The sequence below is a fragment of the Dermacentor albipictus genome, chromosome 1 (assembly GCF_038994185.2).
Source record: "Dermacentor albipictus isolate Rhodes 1998 colony chromosome 1, USDA_Dalb.pri_finalv2, whole genome shotgun sequence".
Taxonomy (NCBI): domain Eukaryota; kingdom Metazoa; phylum Arthropoda; class Arachnida; order Ixodida; family Ixodidae; genus Dermacentor; species Dermacentor albipictus.
In genome coordinates, this window is record NC_091821.1 from 301,678,525 (window position 1) to 301,699,937 (window position 21,413).

At 45.5% G+C, this 21,413-nt stretch overlaps 1 protein-coding gene and 1 long non-coding RNA gene across 11 annotated transcripts in view; one reads left to right on the top strand and one right to left on the bottom strand.

The window, feature by feature from the left end:
* Window positions 1–21,413, bottom strand: part of LOC135920875 (retinol dehydrogenase 12-like) — a 361,370-nt gene that overhangs the window by 143,529 nt on the left and 196,428 nt on the right. The gene's annotated exons all lie outside the window — the stretch shown is intronic.
* Window positions 14,079–20,667, top strand: LOC135920893 (uncharacterized). The gene is made up of 3 exons (XR_010570351.2): window positions 14,079–15,023; window positions 16,077–16,157; window positions 18,514–20,667. It is a non-coding gene; the product is annotated as an uncharacterized lncRNA (long non-coding RNA).

Here is a 21,413-nt window from a genome sequence, read left to right on the forward strand (position 1 = left end):
ATTGCATGGTATGGGCCTGTTGTGTTTCAAGTTCAGGTGCTCCTGAACTTGTGCTTCTGAAAGGAGGGGTAGTAGTCTTTGCGGCTCATATGCTAGCTGACGTGGTATCTTGCGACCAAGTTACGAGCTCTTGAGGCAAAGAAATTGTGCCGCAGGTTGCAGCTCCGCTGTGTCTAGGTGATTGTTCGTTTGCTCTTTCTCATAGAGGTCTTCAATCAAGGTAAAGTTGGAAAGACCTGTGAGTACCCGACGCCTGCATTTGATGAGTTGTCTTTTTCGTGCCTTCCTGGTAATTTATACCATACAATACCTTAGACACAAGTACAGCATCTGCGATTTTGTATAGCATCCGCTCATCCACCTCCGAACATTTTGAGATTATTCTCTTCCCCAGGTGTAGAATATGTGTCCACGGACGGCATAATTGTTTCGCCTGCGTGCTGGCTCTGCCATCTTAGTCTTATGCTAGCTGAAGATTTGTAGATGTTGACTTGCCGGTATATTTGTCAAGCTATGTGAAGCACAACGTGCAATATGGGGTATTTCTTGGTTTTGGTCTTATTTCCAGCATCGATGAAAGCTGACTTATCAGAAAATGAGAGGTCAGACTGGCTAAGAAAGTCTGCAATGTTGTGGAGAACTTGTTGCATCATTCTTGATTTCTGTATAAGATAGATGTCCCATAGGCTGTTGTAATTCTTGTAGTATGCCTGCGTTGTTGGTGTGGGTGGGTGAAATGTGGGTGAAACTCTCACCAGGAGTTTTCTGTCTTTCAAAAAGTTACGGCTTAACTCACGTGCTCTACCACCTATGTTATTACTCATCGTTCTTCCTATTAGAGTAGCATGAGGTACGTTATTAAAAGCCTCTTCGCTCTCTTCATATTTCACAAGCGGCGTTACACAATGCCCTCTCTTAAAGTTTCTGCTGCTTATTATGGCCAACTTATACATGCCAGAAGGAACAACTCCTGAAGAAAGGTTTTCTTTGTGCTGTGTGCATGATGAAGTATGAGCATTCATGTCTTTTGAAATTTATACGTCTGTAGAACCAGCTACCTGGTAGAGTGCTTACTATGCCTGATCATGCTTATTTGTGCACTGCTGTTGAAGAAAAAAAAAACGCAAGGCACTTTGTCGAGAGTAAAGTGTGAAACGGCGAAAGGCTCTCACCATTGCCAATGGCGATTTGTTGCGTTGGATACATGACGGAGGCACAAAACTCGTACACTGTTATGCGAATGTTTGTTTGTTTATTAAATGCCTGCAACGTCATTCTGGACGAAGTGTAAAAGTAGTTTGTGGCCGCCTGGAGCTGTTGCAGCGCCGTTTGTGGATCAGGAGGAGACGCGTCTTCCATGGCGCTGTCGGGGTGTAGTTGGCCATCCTTATCATCCACTTCACTCGATTGACTTGTACTTGCTCGCCTTGCCATGGCAAGGTGGCGGTCATGGCGCTTCCGAGCTTCATTTGCCTTGGTATCCGGAAATGCAGCGAGTCGCTTCAAACGCATTGCCTCTCTTGCATTGGCCCGTCGCGTCCCTGAACTCTGTGGTGTCGGACGCGCCTCGCCGCCCTGATGCATGCGACGCATACGCTCAGCCTCTCTTAAGCGCCGCTTGCGTTCAACGGCTGCCGCACGTCGCGTGTTGGGAGACACTGGTTTGGCGAGACGAGGGATCCTTCTCACACGATACCGCAAAATAAACTGCCGCCGCCGCCACACCACACCCAAGCAGATGGTCGCCACGCACGCCTCGCGACAGTCGGGAGGCGTGCGTCAGTCGGGAGGCCACCTCAAGCGCCGGACAAAAGAGACGTCAGGGCGCCCCGTCGAACACACGGCCGCCACACGTGCCGATGTGATGAGTCATTCCGCGCGGCACCGAACCAACCCGACACCCGCACTTGACGACAGGGACGTCGCGCACACGAGCCAATCAGGAGGCGCACACCTGCGCCTAGCGACAGTGACGTCACGACACAGAGGAGACCAATCAGGAGACCGGAAAGCTGTGACAGTTTCTGCTAACAGCAGATTACCTTGACAATGAGCCATTAAAGGCTTCCGCCTTAATAGATATTAATACAAAGAATGTTTACACATTCGAATCATCAGGGAAGATGCCTGTTTTACATTTGTGCCCTTTGCTTTCGATTGTTGTTAGTATTGCTTGTTGGATTTTGCATATGCATGCCCCCCTCCCCCCTCATGCAATTGTCTTGCAGAGTTTAAGGGTGCAATAAATGATGAACTAAATTCAATTGAATTGAATTTTATTTTTCGTTCATTGAAACGAGGGTAGACTGAGACTAAAGCCATAAAGCCTGACAAAGGTCTCAGCCCCCACGAACGACAGGTTTGACAGCAGGTCACACACATATGCACAATTTTGCGCGTTACAACAGCGTTGGTTACTGTGAAAATTCATGGTACACTCTAAAAACTAGGAAGGGTATCGCAGGAGTGAAGTGGCCGGTTCACTCTTTAAAGCGTCGTTTTACTCTCGCAAAATGTCGAGGAGAGTGAAATGCATTGTTCACTCTGTCACCAAGGAGAGAGTGAAATGTGCTTTTCACTCTCCCCTTCAGAGAGAGAGTAGAATGCCCGTTCTACTCTTGCGGCAATAGAGAACAAAACGTAGCGTTATCTTCTGCTTCAACTGTAGGTGGCTGGCCCCGAACATGGCAACGTTTCATTCATGCTCGCTGAGCAAAGAACACATCGTTTTGCTTTTAAGAGAACCGGCCGCCGCAGTTAAAAGGAACGCGTAGCGAGCGCTCTGCTTTTTCACTCGGAGTTTCTGCACCGCGCGCGTGCGCGCGCGCTCAAGATCGCGGAACAACACAGCACCGGAGAAAGGTGATCCGCAGCACAGCAGCTGCGAAGGCCAGCCAAGGGAGATCGTGTGGCAGCCATCTCGCGTCGCCACGAAAACACGACAGTCGTTCGTCATGCCTTGGATATAACAGCAAATCCTCCACGGTAAGTGAATTCTAACTTAGGTGCACATTCTCCGTATATGTCATGCTATCGCCAGGAAGTCGTCGCTGCGCTTAGCCGACGCGATTGACAAAGGACTAGGCATACGCGCTGTGTCTCTCGATATCAATCGAAAAAGCCAGTCGTCGCGATAACTGCATGTGATTTTATCACTTTGCTGTTGTCCGTAAGAGCTTTAAAGATCGCAAACGCTGCCAGAACTATGGTATGTTCAATAAGACGCCAGGCGAGAGGACGCTCAAAATGGTTCGTTCACCAGCCCGTGATTCCGAGCCTATGCGGAGCGTGATTAGCGTGCGTTTTGTGTGTTTGAATTTATTCAGTTTGGCAGTCTACTGTGTACGGAACGCTGTTGAACTAAGGAATCACATAACAGAAGGCGTCATTTTGCTGGCAGCATGGTTTTTTTATAAGTAAACCGCGCGCTTGACGGTGTCTCGCGCAGGGGGAATCTGCGGCCACTGAAGTTACGTGCAGCACCAGTGCTAGTTAGAAACTTTGCCGCAGGCATTCAGCTGCATGCTGCAAGAGCTCAGTTGGGCGCGTTATCTTGAACTTACTGAAAACGCATGAGGAACCCATGTTTTATGCTGAAAAAAGTATAAACCCCCTATAAGCGATCTTGCGCGCGGCAGCTACAAGCGACGCGATGGAGATGGCTGTCGCGATCGCTCGTCGCCTACAAGTCGTACTCCGTGCGAGCGACGATATTGAGCGACGCCTCCCCGGTGTTGCCGGCGTGAGGGCTGCAATCACGCGTGACGCGTGCTTTAGTAATTTACGTTGATGTATTTTACTATAAAAAGTAGCATAAAATATTTCCGGAGGTCTTGCCGTAGGTTCTCATCCTTGCACGCATAAAAATTGAATCATTTGCTCGTTCCGCGCGACAATCGGTAGTATTTGAGCGATGTACAGTCGACCAAAAAAGTTTACGGACCAAGAGACCTGACAAAAAGCGGAATATCTCCGCAGCCTCCAAATGCAGCCTGATATTCCCATTTCCAGCATTTACTGGTATATACGAACAACATTGTGATGTACGGTTTTACTGGCTACTTTTAAAGGCAGCTCGTATATTTAGCATTTTCTGAGACCCCGTGGTCCGTAAACTTTTTTGGTCGACTGTACGTACGTACATCCAGTTCCGGCTTCGCGCTATTGGCTAGTCGCTCATAGCACTTTCGGGTGACGAGCGACGATTTATAGATTTCCAGAACCGAGCCATCTGTTCAAGCGACGGCCCGTTTTGTCGCTCGAAGCCGTCGCTCGTCGCCGTCGCGCACTAAATCGCTCTCACAGTGTTTATCCCTTAGACTGAACTATTTTTGCTCATGTATTGAAATGGTGTGATTATAGGTAGGTCTGGTTTTGTCTCCTGTTGCGGTTTTCGTGCACGGTGCGAAACTGAAAGGATGCTTATGTCTACGAACTCGGTGAATTGTCGAGCAGCTAGTTATGCATCGGCATCGAATATAACGGCTGCTGTGTGGAATTACAATTGCAAGGGCGCTTTGCATACGCTTATTGTTTTGCACATGCCTGTGCATTTGCTAATATGAGTTGGCGTGTCAGAGTTATGTCATTTGAATAGCTAAATCAGCCTTCCTCTGGGGGTTACAAGCGTAATGTGTGCATTTTGCTATTGCATGGCAGATCAAAATGTGTTTATCGCTCGAAGATTTTTAGTAGAGAAATAAAATATCAAAATAAAATGTTGCTTTAATTCCGTGTTACCAGTCTGTCGTACACAGAACAATAGGTTGGTGTAATAAACCAATAACTGCGGTTTAACTGCAACTTTTACATGTCTTAAAGAATCTAAATTGCTAGATTTCAAACTGCAGCAATAGTTGGGTCTGTCAAAAATGAACTCCATTGCGCACCTCACACATGAAAATAAGTTCACGCCTTTTAGTAAGCTTAGATGCAGGCCGCAGTGAACTTTCTTGTTAGTATTGAAATGTGGGTAAGCTTGCCATAACAAGCCTTGTTGCCCTTTTTTATAGGCACATCCATATATCCACACGGCTGTATCTAGAGCGCACCGATTGGGGTCGTTTTCTGCGAATAAAAACCGCCCCATAATTGTTATGTTCTCGGCATTTAAGATTAAAGAACGCATCCTTTCCTTGAGGGCAAAGCTAAAGGGCTCTGGTGTATCTGTAGGTGAGGATTTCTGCAAAAATACCAGGCGATTGCGTAAGAGACTTATAGACTTCGGAAATGCCAGCAAACAGAATTTTACACTTCGTTATAATAAACTAATCATTAACAAAAAAACATACGTTTACTGCGCAGCCACCGATAGCATCTGTGAAATGTATCCCCCTTCACACGTGCCAGCCGCCGTACCTGAGTCCGCTGCCGCCCAGGGGAATGATTCGTCATAGCTATCTGCCGTACACCAAAACGTCAAAAGCCTATCAATACTATTCACTAATGCACGAAGTGTACTCAACAAACGCATAGCTTTATCATCAACCATTGATTCCTGTTCTGCTGACATTGTTATCATTACGGAAACGTGGCTGTCAGCAAAAATAAGCAGCAGTGAAATACTGGATTGCGACAACACTTACAGTTTATACCGATATGACCGCGACATTCGATCAGGAGGGGGAGTTCTTATCGGTGTCAAAGATACTCTTGTTTCTCACATCATTCCGATTACATCGTCATTAGAACTTGTGTGTGTACGGGTTGTCATTTCCAATCGCGAGTTTATTTTCTGTGCCTGTTATAGACCACCCACTGCCCCTATTTCGTTTTGCCATGAACTTCATGATGTGATTAATAACCTCATTGTTAGATACCCCACATCACCCTTGTTTGTACTAGGGGACTTTAATTTTCCCAATGTTGTGTGGTCGAAGGATGACGTAGTTGTGAAACAGAGTTGTCCTCAATTTTTAGAATTTTTGGACCTGTGCCGCGATTTTAACCTTATTCAACTTGTGCACTACCCCACGCGCACTACACTGACTTCTGCCAATATCCTGGATCTCATTCTTACCACTGCCCCCAACTTAGTTTCACCTCTAACGTTCCTGCAAGGTATAAGCGACCATGTAATGATCCATTTCACTCATAACGCGCATGTTACTACTAAAAAAAGCTCGAAGATTATACTAGATTACAACAGAGCTGATGCCTCGTCAATAACAGCCGAATTTGAGTCTTTCATTATGAACTACTTAATGAACTTTTCGCAACGAACAGTTGATGAAAACTGGTCTCTCTATAAAAACAAACTTCTATCGATAATTGACCGCTACGTACCTAAAAGAAGAGTGCCTTCTAACCCCCGATCACCATGGTTTAATAATGCACTAAAGCGCCTGCGCAACAAAAAAAAACGGGTGTTTCGCCGCGCTAAAGCTACAAATCATCCTGATCATTGGTCTCGATATCACTGCATTGCCAGTGAATATTGTTTGGCAACAGCCAGTGCCAAAAACACATTCCTAAATAATACTCTGCCCTCGTTTCTGGTTTCTAACCCACGGAAGTTTTGGTCTATTGTTGCAGGTACTAAAAAGAATGTTCTTCAATTAATCCAATCAGACGTGCCAGTTCCAACTCACGAGTGCTGCGAAATTCTGAATAATACCTTCTCGTCATTTTTTCAGCGATCAGTACATCCAAAATTTCCATTCTTATCGTCCCCAAGTTTTCCGCCTATGGATCCTATCTCGCTTGACTGGATTGGCATCGGCAAACTTATCAGAAATCAAAAAATTTCTTCATCCTGTGGTCCCAACCTCATTAATTCAAAAATGCTAAAGTGTACTGAAGTTTTTTCAAGTGTTATTTTATCGAAGATTTTTGACCAGTCCCTACAGCTTTCTACCCTGCCCAAAGACTGGAAGGTGGGAAAGGTGGTTCCGGTCCATAAATCAGGTGACACTCATTCCTCCAATAATTATCGACCAATTTCATTGACATGCATTCCAAGTAAAATATTAGAGCACATAATTTATTCACACCTCATTAATTTCCTCGAGATGAATTCTTTCTTTAACAACGCACAACATGGATTTAGAAAATTCTTTTCCTGCGAAACCCAACTCTTGTCCTTTACCAATGACTTGTTTATTAATGTAGATCAGCAACTTGATACTGACTGTGTATTTCTGGACTTCTCGCGAGCTTTTGATTCTGTTCCTCATGATTTACTTATTTTCAAACTTTCTCTTCTTAATATTGACCCAAACGTATTTGCATGGATTAAGGATTTTCTCTCTAACAGGACCCAGTATGTAACCGCTAATGATTATACCTCTAGACCTTGTTCAGTTACCTCCGGTGTACCGCAAGGGTCCGTACTGGGGCCCCTGCTTTTTCTCATCTATATTAATGACCTTCCTGACTGTATCTCTAACTCAATCATTAGGCTGTTCGCGGACGACTGCGTCATCTACCACAAAATAACTAACCTTAATGATTCCAGTAAGCTTCAAGATGATCTGGTTAGTGTATCAAATTGGTGTAATAAATGGCAAATGCAGCTTAACACAAATAAATGCAAACATATGCGTGTCTCCTGCCGCTCTACCCCTTCTGATCCGTCCCCCTATTCTATTAATGGTACTGTCCTGTCGGTTGTTAACTCTTATAAGTATCTTGGCCTGCATATTACTAGCAATCTTTCGTGGAACATGCATGTTGAATATATCATTAACAATACTAACCGAACATTAGGTTATCTAAGACGAAACTTTGCATCCGCTCCGACCTCACTAAAGCTTACCATGTTCAAAACGCTCGTCCGTCCAAAATTAGAATATGCGTGTGCCATATGGGACCCTGCTCATTCCAATCTCATTAATTCACTTGAAAGCATTCAGAACCGTGCAGCGCGCTTTATCCTGTCTAGTTATTCACGTCATTCTAGCGTAACATCCATGAAACAAACATTAGATCTACCTGACCTTTCACTACGTCGCAAGCATTCTCGCCTTTGTCTTTTTCATAAAATATACTACCTCAATCCTTTCCTGAAAGAAAATCTCTTCGCCAGACCCAGTTACATTTCATCTCGCATCGATCATCAATACAAAGTTGAAGTGCCAACTTGCCGCACTAATTTATACCATTCTTCATTCTTACCAAGAACCGCCACTGCATGGAACCGCCTTCCCGCCTCCTTAGTCACCATTTGTGACAGCACCAATTTCAAGCTTGCTGTTCAAAGTGCCTTATAGTTCCCTCATTATTTTTTATTTTCGTTCTGCAAATAATGTACTCCACCACTCCTTTCTGTTGTGCCTGCCGGCCTTGAAAGTATGTACAATAAATAAATAAATAAATAAATAAAATATATCCATTGAATTGAAGGACAATATTTTCATCCCTACTGAGCATCATGTTTGCAGCTATAATCCTTAAATTATGGCTTCAGCAATGGCACAACCAGGGATGGTGCGGGGGGCACACTGGGCACGTGCTTAGGATGTGTTACAAGTGGTGTTTGCGATACACCAGACTCATGACAGACCTATGATGTCTGAAAATGACCAATATTCTATTCATTAGCAGGAGTATTATAACATTCGTGCTGAATGAGAATGAACTGTCCGTTATTTCTTTTTTGTGTAAATCTAAAATTGAAATTAATTTAGCAGTTGACTGTTGCAGTCATTTGGATGTTTTGCATGCATTTCACTTAGAAGACTAAGAGCTAAGACTTTCTTTTATTGCCATGGCCTTGACTGTCTTGATGTTGTTTTACACCATGCCCTTGTGTTGACTTTTGCATACGATATTTTTCAGGCACCCGCTTTATATAACGCAAGACGGCAGCTGCAAGGACACGAGGATGTGAAAGAGCCAGTGCAGCGCGACTTCACGTAGTGCAGAGGAGCCAATGCCAAAAAATCTAAATACATTGGCATGCAATTTGGGCAAGAAAACTAGCATGTGGGTATATTTGGTGTACCATTTGACCAAATGTAAACAAAATCAAGATACAGTATGTTACACCAAGATGGAAACTCTCACGTGCTCCAGGCAGTCATCTTAACATGGTATACTTATGTAATGTCTCCGATTGGAAAGTCAAATCAAGTATGCTCTCTGGAGACAAACACATAGCAGCAAGTGTCATTGAAAAGTTAGAAATGTGTTTTAAAAAAGCTGATTAGTTCTGAAAAGTGACTGCTTTTGGTCTTGCCTCTCAACAGATACATCCATGTGATAAAAAAATAGTGGTACAATGAAATTGCATATTTGCTTAGTGACATGATACATACTTGCAATGAGCAGGGTGCCTGTGTTTACTATAAAAAGCAACAGCCCATGCTTGCTTAGGTTAGGCCCACTACAACATGCAGGCATGGGTGATTGGCGCTTTTTTTTTATTTCTGTGTCGTGAGGTTTATTGACGTGCGTATAGGTGCAATGGCACGCAGTATGGCTAGTACAAAAAAGGGGGGGGGCAGATATATGTAGCTCACTGTACACGACACAGGGCAAAGGAAATCCGTGTTCAGCAACTATGTTAAATGCCATGTACGTAAATTTTACAACGCTACTCATTGAAGCGCGCACAGGTGCATATTGAAGAAAAGTTTTCCAGGGTACATAATTTAGTGCGTAATTTACACTAATTTTGCTCTAACCACAAGACATAATAATTTGAATATACTGCACGAAAAAACCTAGAGCGAATTAAATTGTATGTCAGCTTCGTGTGTATACATATAGTCTTTCCTATGCATTAGGTTTTTCGCGTAATGCATTACTAGTTGACAGCCTATCTTATCATGTGTACTCTGTTTACATTACAGTTGTTTATTAGTTTACTCATTTGTTTTGCAACTTATGAAATGCCGGTGTATATATATTGTTACGGTGAAGTGAAAGAAGACGTTGAATTGGACTAGAGAAAGACGAAGTCTGGCGGTTGCCTGAACGCCATATCCATCATTTGTAAATATAAGTTATTTTACACTCGTGGGCCTGCTTTCTTCCCGCAACATTTTGGTGGAAGGTGCGGGGTACCACCACGGAACTTCGCAGCGGACGTCATCTACCTGCTGCCACAATGGCCAATCAACCGACACAAGCGACAACGCCTCGGCAGCCCGTGCCCACGGTCATCCTCACTCACCCACGGGACCCGGGAACATTTTGTGGCACGGACAACGTCGACGTCGAGGACTGGCTTACGATGTACGAGCGAGTGTGCGACAACAACAGGTGGGATCCTACAATGATGCTTGCAAACGTAATATTTTATCTGAAGGGAACTGCGAAGCAATGGTATGACACACATGAAGCTGACCTAACGAGCTGGGATGTTTGCAAAGAAAAAATGCGAGACCTGTTCGGCAGACCTGTCGGTCGTCAGCTGGCAGCTAAAAAAGAACTTGCGTGCCGTGCTCAGACGTCCACAGAATCCTATGTCGTGTACATACAGGATGTGCTGGCCCTCTGTCGCAAGGCTGATGACAACATGACCGAGGCAGACAAGATTGGCCATATATTGAAAGGTATTGCAGACGATGCCTTCAATCTCTTGATGTGTAAGGATTGTGCCACTGTGGATGCAATTATTAAGGAGTGTCGGCGCTTCGAACAAGCGAAGGGCCGCCGCGTCACTCAAACTTTCGACCGGTTGCCCAATACCGCCGCGACATCTTCTTGCGAAGACCCGCCGCGGTTCGTTCAGCCCGCAGGACCGGAAGAAATAACGCGCATCGTTCGCCGTGAGCTTGAGGCCATGGCCCCGGCTCCCGTTCGTTCAGACTGTCGGGAAAGCGTACCCGCTATCTCCCTTATACAAGCGGTCGTTCGGGAGGAAATAGCAAGTTTGGGCATTCCATCTCTCTGCTCAGTCCGCCATACCAACACCTACCAAATTTCTCCGACCGCTCGCTCCCGGACGCAAAGCTTTCCACCACTCCGTCGCAACCCAGCTGAATGGCGCACAGCGGATGATAAACCCATCTGTTTTAATTGTTCCGGTATTGGACACATCGCCCGTCATTGCCGCAACCACTGGTCGTCGCCTCCTCGGTGGTCGTCTCCGAGTCACTACAGCCAAGTACCCGACAATCGCACTTGCTCGCCCTATACGCCGACTAGGAACATCAACGCCGACAGTGCTCCACCAAGATCCAGCCGCTCCCCGTCTCCGCAAGGTCGTAGGTCCCGTTCGCCTCTCGTTCACCGCTCTTCGTCCCCTTCTGCAACCGGTCGCTTCGCTTCGGGAAACTAGGCGGTGCAGCTCCCGGAGGTGAAGCTGCAACTCCGACCCGGCCCACAAATCCTCTATTGACCCTGCCTACATGTGGAAACCTGCTGGACATTGAAGTCGATGGCGTTCCTGTTAGATCTCTCGTTGATACAGGAGCGCAGCTTTCAGTTATGAGCGCTGCTCTCCGCAGCAGGCTCAAAAAGGTTCTGACCCCCGCCATACCGTGCACCGTGCGAGTCGCCGATGGGAGTACGTCACCTGTCCTTGGAATGTGCACAGCACGTGTGACCATTGGGGGCCATTATACCGTTGTTCTATTTATCGTCCTTGAACACTGCCCACATGACCTAATTCTCGGCCTCGACTTCCTTTCGAAACACTCTGCCCAAATTGACTGCTCCGCAGGTGTTGTACAGTTGGACCTGCCGCTTCCTGCCGACGCAACCACTTGTGCTCCACACCGCTTATGTGCTGCTGAATTTGCAAGGCTGTCTCCACAGGCTGCTACAAATGTCCTGCTGACGCCCTGTCCTCCCGTACCTGATGGCGAGTACGTCCTGTCGCCGCTTACTGACGTGGTTTTGTCGCGTAATATTGCCCTACCGAGCACCTTAATTCGGATCCGCGAAAACTGCGCTCGCGTGCCCATCCTCAATTTTGGGTTCTCGTCACATGTTTTGCCACACGGTATCGCCATAGCGCATATCACTCCTTTGGAAGAATTTCAGATTTCTTTTTTGACCTCTGAATCCTTCCTCAGTACGAACGGACCTTTGTCATCCACTCCTTCGTACTCGACGCCTGCGGACGATGTTTCTAAGATGATCGCCCCCGACCTTCCTTCCGAGCAAACAACAGCTCTTCGTCATCTCCTGTCATCTTATCGGGACATCTTTGATTTGGACGACCGTCCACTTGGCCAGACATCTGTTGTCACGCATCGCATCAACACCGGTGACGCCAGCCCCATTCATAGGCGGCCATATCGTGTCTCGGCAACAGAAAGGGCCATCATACAGAAAGAAGTAGACAGGATGATGGACAAGGACATCATTGAACCCTCCAGTAGCCCGTGGGCATCACCGGTTGTCTTAGTAAAGAAAAAAGATAACTCGTGGCTTCTGCGTTGACTACCGTCACCTCAACCTGATAACAAAGAAGGATGTTTATCCCTTGCCTCGCATTGATGACGCTCTTGACTGCCTTCACGGATCCCAATACTTTTCATCAATTGACCTCCGCTCCGGCTATTGGCAGATTAGCGTCGATGAGATGGACCGCGAGAAAACCGCCTTTGTCACACCGGACGGTCTGTACCAATTTAAAGTCATGCCCTTTGGATTATGCAATGCACCAGCTACATTCGAGCGCATGATGGACTCTCTCTTGCGCGGCTTGAAGTGGTCTACATGCCTGTGTTACCTCGACGATGTGATTGTGTTTTCCCCGAACTTCGAGAGCCACCTGCGGCGCCTCACAACCATACTCTCCGTGTTTCGCAGGGCTGGCCTTCAGCTAAACTCCTCCAAGTGCCATTTCGGTCGCCGTGAAATTAACATGCTTGGTCATCTCGTCAACGCCGCCGGAATCCAACCTGATCCACAGAAAGTTCACGCCGTGCGAAATTTTCCTGTACCTTGTTCAACGAACGATGTCCGTAGTTTTCTGGGCTTATGCTCTTATTTTCGGCGATTTGTGAAAAATTTTGCGGACATCGCTCACCCTCTCACTGACCTTCTTAACAAAGACGCCTCTTTCTCTTGGGGACCGCTACAGGAGAAAGCCTTCTCTACCCTGATTGAGCGGCTTACCACTTCCCCGATTCTCTCCCACTTTGACCCTTCTGCGCCCACTGAAGTACGAACTGACGCGAGTGGTCATGGCATCGGCGCTGTCCTCGCTCAGCGTCAACAGGGCCAAGACCGTGTCATCGCTTACGCTAGCCGCCGCCTTTCCACGCCCGAGCGAAATTACTCCATTACTGAGAGAGAATGTCTCGCGCTCGTATGGGCGGTCGCGAAATTTCGCCCGTACCTTTTCGGTCGGAGCTTCTGCGTTGTCACCGACCATCACGCCCTCTGCTGGCTCTCCTCTTTGAAGGACCCAACTGGACGACTTGCACGTTGGGCATTGCGCCTACAAGAATATACATTTTCTATTATATATGTCAGGACGCCTGCATAAAGACGCTGACTGCCTGTCCCGCAATCCCGTGGATCAACCGGACGATACCGATGCAGACTCGGACATCAGTATTCTGTCCCTCTCAGGCTTCCTCCACATTGGCGACGAGCAGCGCAAGGATCCTGTTCTTCGAACACTTATGGAACGCCTAAGCTCCTCGCCCAATGACCCGTCCCTTCGGATGTTCACCTTGCGCGATGGAACTTTATACCGTCGTAGCGTTCGTCCTGACGGCCCGGAGCTCCTCCTAGTCGTCCCCAAGCAACTTCGACTCACCGTGCTCCAGCAACTTCATGACGCTCCTACTGCTGGACATCTGGGCGTCACTCGTACTTACGACCACCTGCGGCGCCGCTTCTTCTGGCCTGGCATTTATCGCTCTGTGCGCCGTTATGTCGCTTCTTGCGACCTGTGTCAGCGCCGGAAGACGCCTGCTATGCCTCCCGCTGGTTTGCTTCAACCCATTGATATACCTACAGAGCCCTTCTTCCGTGTGGGCCTCGACCTCCTTGGTCCGTTTCCAATTTCCATCAAAGGAAACAAATGGATTGCTGTAGCAACCGATTATGCCACTAGATATGCCATCGCACGAGCCCTGCCAACCAGCTGCGCTACAGATGTCGCCGACTTCTTACTAAAAGACGTCATCCTGCACCACGGCGCCCCTCGCCAGTTGCTGACGGATCGCGGCCGCTACTTTCTATCGAAGGTCGTTGATGATCTGCTCCGCTCCTGTTCTACAGAACATCGGATTGCTACCGCGTACCACCCTCAAACGAACGGCCTCACCGAGCGACTCAACCGCACACTCACTGAAATGCTCGCCATGTACGTTTCCAACGATCACCGCGACTGGGACGTCGCTTTACCATACGTCACTTTCGCATACAACTCGTCCCGTCACGACACTGCCGGATTTTCACCATTTTTCCTTTTGTACGGCCGCGACCCCACCTTGCCTTTTGACACGTTGCTACCTTCCGCAGTACAGTCACCCAGCACTGCTTACGCTCGCGATGCTATTGACTTAGCCGCCCAGGCCCGAGATGTCGCCCGTCATCGCCTCACAGTCTCGCAAGCTTCTCAAAAGCGACGCTACGACCTTCGGCACCGAGACCACCATTTTTCACCTGGTTCCCTTGTCCTTCTCTGGACGCCTTCACGTCGTGTCGGCTTGTCGGAAAAATTACTGTCCCGTTTTTCTGGTCCGTACCAGATCTTACGCCAACTGTCCGACGTGACCTACGAGATCGCCCCACTCGGTCAGCCTTCCGTGCCTCCCAACTTAACCAGTGATGTTGTTCACGTCACCAGGCTCAAGCCCTATGTCCCCCCAATAAGTGAGGCTGTTTAACTTGCACCGGGACGGAGCTCCCCCACCGGGAGGGTGATGTTACGGTGAAGTGAAAGAAGACGTTGAACTGGACTAGAGAAAGACGAAGTCTGGCGGTTGCCTGAACGCCATATCCATCATTTGTAAATATAAGTTATTTTACACTCGTGGGCCTGCTTTCTTCCCGCAACAATATTTTCAACATTTGACATAACCCTGTATGTTTTGTAGGGACAACCCAGGACGTGCATTTCTCAGCACCCAGTCAACTGCCAGAAGTGACTCGAACACAGGCCACCAGTAAGTGGACATCAGTTGCAATTTCACATTATGCAGTTGGCTGCTGCCTTGTACTGAGGCTTTTTTTTTATTGAGACGATGGTGTCGTTCTAATGTACATTTTGACCACAAAGGTGCGATCATGTCTCACAGAGGCATATATGGTTGCTATTCTCTGCAAGGGACGTGTTCTCATGTTCGTGAAGTATTTGTGTTTGGCAGTATTGTCGCCCAATGAGTCTGATATAAACACTGTAACTCGCTACTGCCGGCTAGTTGCGAGAAGCACAATATATTATGACGCTGTAAAGTTATTTCATTAATTCGAAGGAAAATTTTGCAGTAGGAAAAAAGGTTGCTATTCCAGGTAAACATGGCTTTTTCTCACAAGTTATTTAACCAAACTGTGGATGCGTGAAATTCATGACTTATGAATAGATTTTAATTCATCCTTTAGTAATGCTTCTAAAAGAGACTAGAAATAGCATGTGACTACCTCTCCAATCAGCAGATCATACACTTAGTCATAAGTGGTAGTTCCATGCAGTCTCGCACTCTATATAACCTTTCCTTTCAGCAGCATTGGAACTGGCGGCTGCGTTTTCAGAAGGAGGAGTGCACTTGGCACTGTATATGTATGCGTGAATTCGGTTTTCTTTGTATGTGTCGGCTCACTGACACAAACAGTGCAAGAATCAGTTGTACCATGAGGCTGACGACGCCTTCTGCTGCTAGAAATGCGGCACTTCATATTTTATAGTACTGCATGACATTTAAATCAAAGCTAGCACATCAAATGATCAAGAAAATTAACCGCTGTTGTAGCTGTTTTCCTCAAAGAGAGCTTGTCCTTTATGGGCTGTGTTAATCTGAGCTCTCCACCGATGTTTCAGTGAGTTCTTAGTGAGTGAGAGATTGGGGGCAATTAATCGTGTTAGTCTTTAAATGGTGTCCTAATTATGTGTATTTGTTCGAACAAAGTTGTCTACATTACTTTATTGTGTAGTGTAAAGCTTATGAAACCATCAGCAACTAGTGAGTTGCTAACATGCATATGCATTTGTCGCTATACAGGTGGCACTCGGCTGTACCACTGCAGTGCTGCGGAAATTGCCAGCACCAGCGTCTTTGCAACAGCTGTTTCACAGCATGTCGGTATGTGCTAATTTATAGTTATGTTGGGATGGGTTAGTATTATGGACCACTGCTACTCTGTATTGTGACAGATCCATAGGATAAGTGATGTAATGGGCACAGCGAAAGCCTGTGAATGTTTTACTATGGTACATAAAAAGGCTCTCCTTTTCGTCACTGGAGCAGGGGAGAAGAGCATGCAGGCACTCCTGAATGTACATATATTTCAAAACATGATATATATATATATATATATATATATATATATATATATATATATATATATATATATATATATATATATATATATATATACGCACACACACATACAATTAAACTAAAGGCAGGGACATTTCATTTTGAATTGATTTATACAGCGCAAAAATACAAAACAGACCACAGAGAAGCCCGCATGTTAGCAGGTTTGATACACACAATAATTCAACAGATGTGATACTTCAGGTGTGCTATTTTACGCAAGGGGAAAGGGAAAGGGGAGAAAACCAGAAAAAAGAGTGGAGTGGAAAAGAAAGGAATCGTGCCAAAAAGCATGAGAAACATCGTGCAGCCAGGATCGCCAGCAGGACATCTAAAAAGCACTCTGATAAAATTACATACAGGGCAACCTTACGTATTGTTTGTTTCAATCAACTCAGATCACATGCAGCCATTACTGCAATCAAGTTGTTTCCTTATGTTATGAGGGAATGATGTGGGCCTAAAAAACTGTTTAGAGCTGAAGGATTATGTTCCATGCTAGCCTCATTACCTGCTTTTTATCATATCGTTATCAGCTGCTTATGTTAGGGACAAAAAGTAAGAGTACGAGCTTTTTCCTGATTCGCCATTCCACACAACATGTCTTTGTGACTATATGTACATGCAGGTAATCCGTAGATGAAAAATATTCAGTACAGTAGAATCTCATTACAAGATACACTTGGTTGTAAGAGACATCTGAAAATGGTTTGGTTGGTTTTCCGATGTTTGCCACGTTAACAACACTGTACACAAGAGACACCTTTGTTACCAACGGCTTTTTAAGTATTCACTACTTCGAAGGGACACAACCCAGACACATTCACTTCATGCACCTTGTGTGCTCCGAAGGGCGTAAAGATCACGCAATCCTCACACAAGTCAATTGCGCATGTCTCTTTAGCATGAACTAGAAAAGGAGGGCAACGAGGACAGTGCAGGGCAGAAAGTGACGACAGTTGAAGCTGACGAGCGTCTAAGAGCACCTCAAAGGCACTGCGAGCAACAAGGCTTGCAAAGTGAAGTGTTTAACTTCCAGAAGTTAGAAAGGAAGCTAACACAATCTACAGTCACTAAAAAGCTGTGAATGTCTTCTTTAAAGGGCCCCTAAACCACCGAGGTTGAAATTTAGTTGCGGTGTTGCAGTCGTACATGTTAAGGCAACGAACACGTAGCCACGAGAATTTTTCGAAACGGTGCAGTAATAGTGGAGCTATGTGTTTGATTATCGAAAAGTAGTCGCCGCTTATTTTACTCTTTCATTTGGTACACGCCATCTGGACAGTATCGTCTTTTCCTCGCCTAGTACACCTCCAAATGTTACGGGACAGGCCATCACCAACGATCTCTGTTGCTGCCGCGCAGGCCCGTCGTTCTGCGAGGGGTGGCGCTAATGACCTTGCCAATACAATGGAACTGTATGGTGACTCTAGTTAAAGAGCCTCATAGGGAGACCCTTCTGTTGGCGTTTCTGTTCTTTGCCCCCATTCGCTGCCCACAATGGCATCGCGAGCAACGCGACGAGGAAGAAGCAGTGTGTATTTGCTTGCAGGCCTTGCCGGCAGTCGGACAGCACCGGAAACTGGTGACATCATCAGAGACAGCCTGGTGATGTCAGGACAAACTGGGGGGTGCAGGATAGGTCCAGAGAGGCGCACGGGGTCGTTTTCTTCATATTGTGGTGCTCCCACAGTGCTATGCACTGTGGCGTTTGGCATCATCAATTGTGGCGGCATTCTGATTTTGATGCGCGTGTTTACTTGAAATGTTCAAAAAATGTCGAGAAGTGGTTTAGGGGCCCTTTAAGCCACCCTGAGCAATTATTCCTTCAGATATATCTAAACATACTTTAGCGATGATGCATAATAAAGTGATCTAGTCTGGCTCCTCAGTGTTTTAAAATTTTTGGTTTCAAGAGACATGTTTCCCGTGCCTCTTGAGTATCTCTTCTAATGAGGCTTAACTGTAATGTACACACACAATTGTGTAACTCCTCCTGCAAGTATTATTCATTAAGCCTGGTCACTGATGTGCAAAGCTTGTGGTTAAGTTTTGATGTCCGTACTTTTTAGAGCTATGTTTATGAATTCAGGCTGTTCTTATTGGTTCTTCGATGCAGGAGAGAATGCCTACGAAATTATTGGCCCTGATGACGAGAGCCCTCAAGGAGCAAACGACATCTCTGTTGCAGAAGTGAGCCCGATACCACCTGAAGTTACCATGACAGGTGGCACGGCAGCAATAGATACAGAGACGGCCATGTCTACTGCAGCTGCAACAGTGTACGAGGCAAGCAGCAGTGTGTCGGCATCAGCAGCAGTGTCAGAAGGAACCGCACCAGGCCTTGTAGAGCAACATGTGTGCTATCACTGTGACTTTTTTGTAGTGCATACAACTCCTTTGCTCAACATACAAAAGCCTTTCACCACGACTGTGAGCCACTGTTCTTGTGCAGCAAGTGCAAGACTAGGTTAAGTGTTATAACACAGTACAAGCATCACTTTAAGATATGCAAACATATTACAGTTGTTGCCTCCCCAGCCAGCCCACATAGCGACAACAATGTGGAACACATGGTGGGACACACCTCTTCCCCTTCACCTCTTCTGATAGTAGAGACTGTCAGTGTTGTTGCTAGATGAATTAGTCTTTGTAGGCAACTAGAAGGACAACACACGTGTCATAAGATAGTTTTTTATGTTGTTATTGAAGAGGTAAAATAGACGTTTGATGCAGCTGAAGTGCCAACTGATATTGAGCAAATCAAAAACAACCACCTGAGAAAGCAAAACTATCGAAATTTGGGTATCTATGTGCCGCCAACTCTGGTAAGGATGGCATAGGACAGAAGTGTGATGAAAATCACATAGGCACTGCTGTTCCAGCACTGGTCACAGTGAGCAGTGACTTGTAGGGCAAGAGAGTCAACTGAAACGAACATTATGGCATAGTGTCATGCTCCCATGTGACCACTTTCCATGTTATTTTGCATGATACAGCTCAACCTCCAGAAACGAGACTGCAACTTGTCGGTAAAAAGCTTTCACAAAAAATTGTTCATAACACCATTAACACAGCAGTATCTTCTTTTTTTTGTGGGCTCGAGGTTCCCGGGTGTCCATTAATGCAAAAATTGTGGATAAAAAGAACATGTGTCGTACTTACACCGTTTTTAACAAGTACGAGGGGGACAGAACTTTTCTAGTCATGCATCTTCATCATACTATCAGGTTTTTAGATGCCTTTTATAATTATTACTACCAGTTATATCTGAGTGCATTGTATGCATTTAGCTGGTGTAAAATCAGGTCAGTTGGATCTGATGCCTTATCTGCAAGAGAGCCCTATATTCAAGAAATGTGAATTAAAATAGGTACGTTAGAGACGCAGTCTTTGAGCACTTTATTGCGTGTGGTTTAAGCATTGCTCAATACATTTGTGGACGGCAGTTTCAACCAGCACAGCACTGCGCTTTGTCACGGTCACGTGTCTTCAAAGCGGTGTTTACCATTTGTGTTGATCTGTTTGTGTATTCATAGAGCAAGTTTTCAATTAATTTTTTTCCGCATTCTTGTGCTTGCACTAAGCTTGTATAAGGCAGTTACAAAATGGGTGTCACTATAACGAACTGTTCTGTTGAGCTTACACTTGAAAATATTAGTGTTCAGATGGCCGCACTTCTATGTAGGTGCACCGATAGCTTTGTGTATGTTCTCATGTTTGTATAAAGCTTATATAAGCTAGTTACAAAATGTATGTCACTAAGCATCGCGATATTCTTTAAAGAACTGCTTGGTTGGTTTTACACTTGTGAATTTGTATTGAGGCGGTGGTATTTCCTTGTAGGCCCACTGCTAGCTTTCTGTGTGCTCACGTGCTTGTATTAAGCTTTTACAAGGGAGTTACAGCATGTACGTCACTAAGCGCTGTGATATTTTTAAAGAACTGCTTTGTTGGTTTTACACCTGTGAGTAATAGTACTCGGGTGGCACTAGTCATGTGTAGATACACAGGGACCATTTGTATACATTATGTTCATGTAAAGCAGTTACAAAGTGTATGTCACTAATCACTGTGATATTTGTTGAAGAATTGCTGTGATGGTTTTACACATGTGAATAATAGCGGTCAGGACACAGTACTTGCGATGTATAGTTGAATTTATACAGTGCCAAGACATGGGCTATATACGTACCAAAAGAAATGTATGTCATTATATTGTTGTGATCATTACTGTTTGGATTTTATTAAACTCTAATAACGTTTTTTCTTGTATCTATTGAGGTGTGGCAATTTGTCATGCAACCAAACTGAGGACTTGAACTTGTGCATACAAATAAACAGCTAACTTAAGAGTATACTGCTCATATTCTGCGAAACCAGTTTAACAAATCTTGTACTACAATGCTGGAAAAATGACAGAGCTGACAGGGATGTACAGAAAGAGTTCTGCACTGGCTGAAGGACTGCCCCACACTGGAGTTGGTAATGTTGCGTTTATTGGAGTAGAACAGTAAGTGCACTTCTATTAAAAATGTGACGGTCAATGCAGAAACATAAGGCAGACGAGCAGATGTGGCACATTTTTTTCAGGGCCCTCCATGCCTACTACTGCATTTCTAGTCTTTCTGTGCTCTTCGTATAAGCCCCTGTTCAGCCAAGGTTTTTACTCCATGACAGTTGTTCTACTGGGCTCGTAGCAATATTGAAGAAAAAAATGCAATGGTTTTCAAGAACTTTCGAGGCCCCGACACAGTAACTTCAAGGACCTCATGCGATTTTTTTAGTAGTTTGGACAGGCAATAACTTGTTCAACAAAATCGTTAACATTAATGCAAACAAAAGAATACAAAACAAATCGCATTTCACTGATTTCAAACATTTGAAAGACTGCTAATTTGCCTTTCACCGCCCATCACTAAACGCACACAAGGAAGCATTTCAAGAAAGCGCTCAAAGTTTTTCTGCAATAGCACAATTAACTACTTGGACCTGCAACATTTGCAGTTTTTGAATACT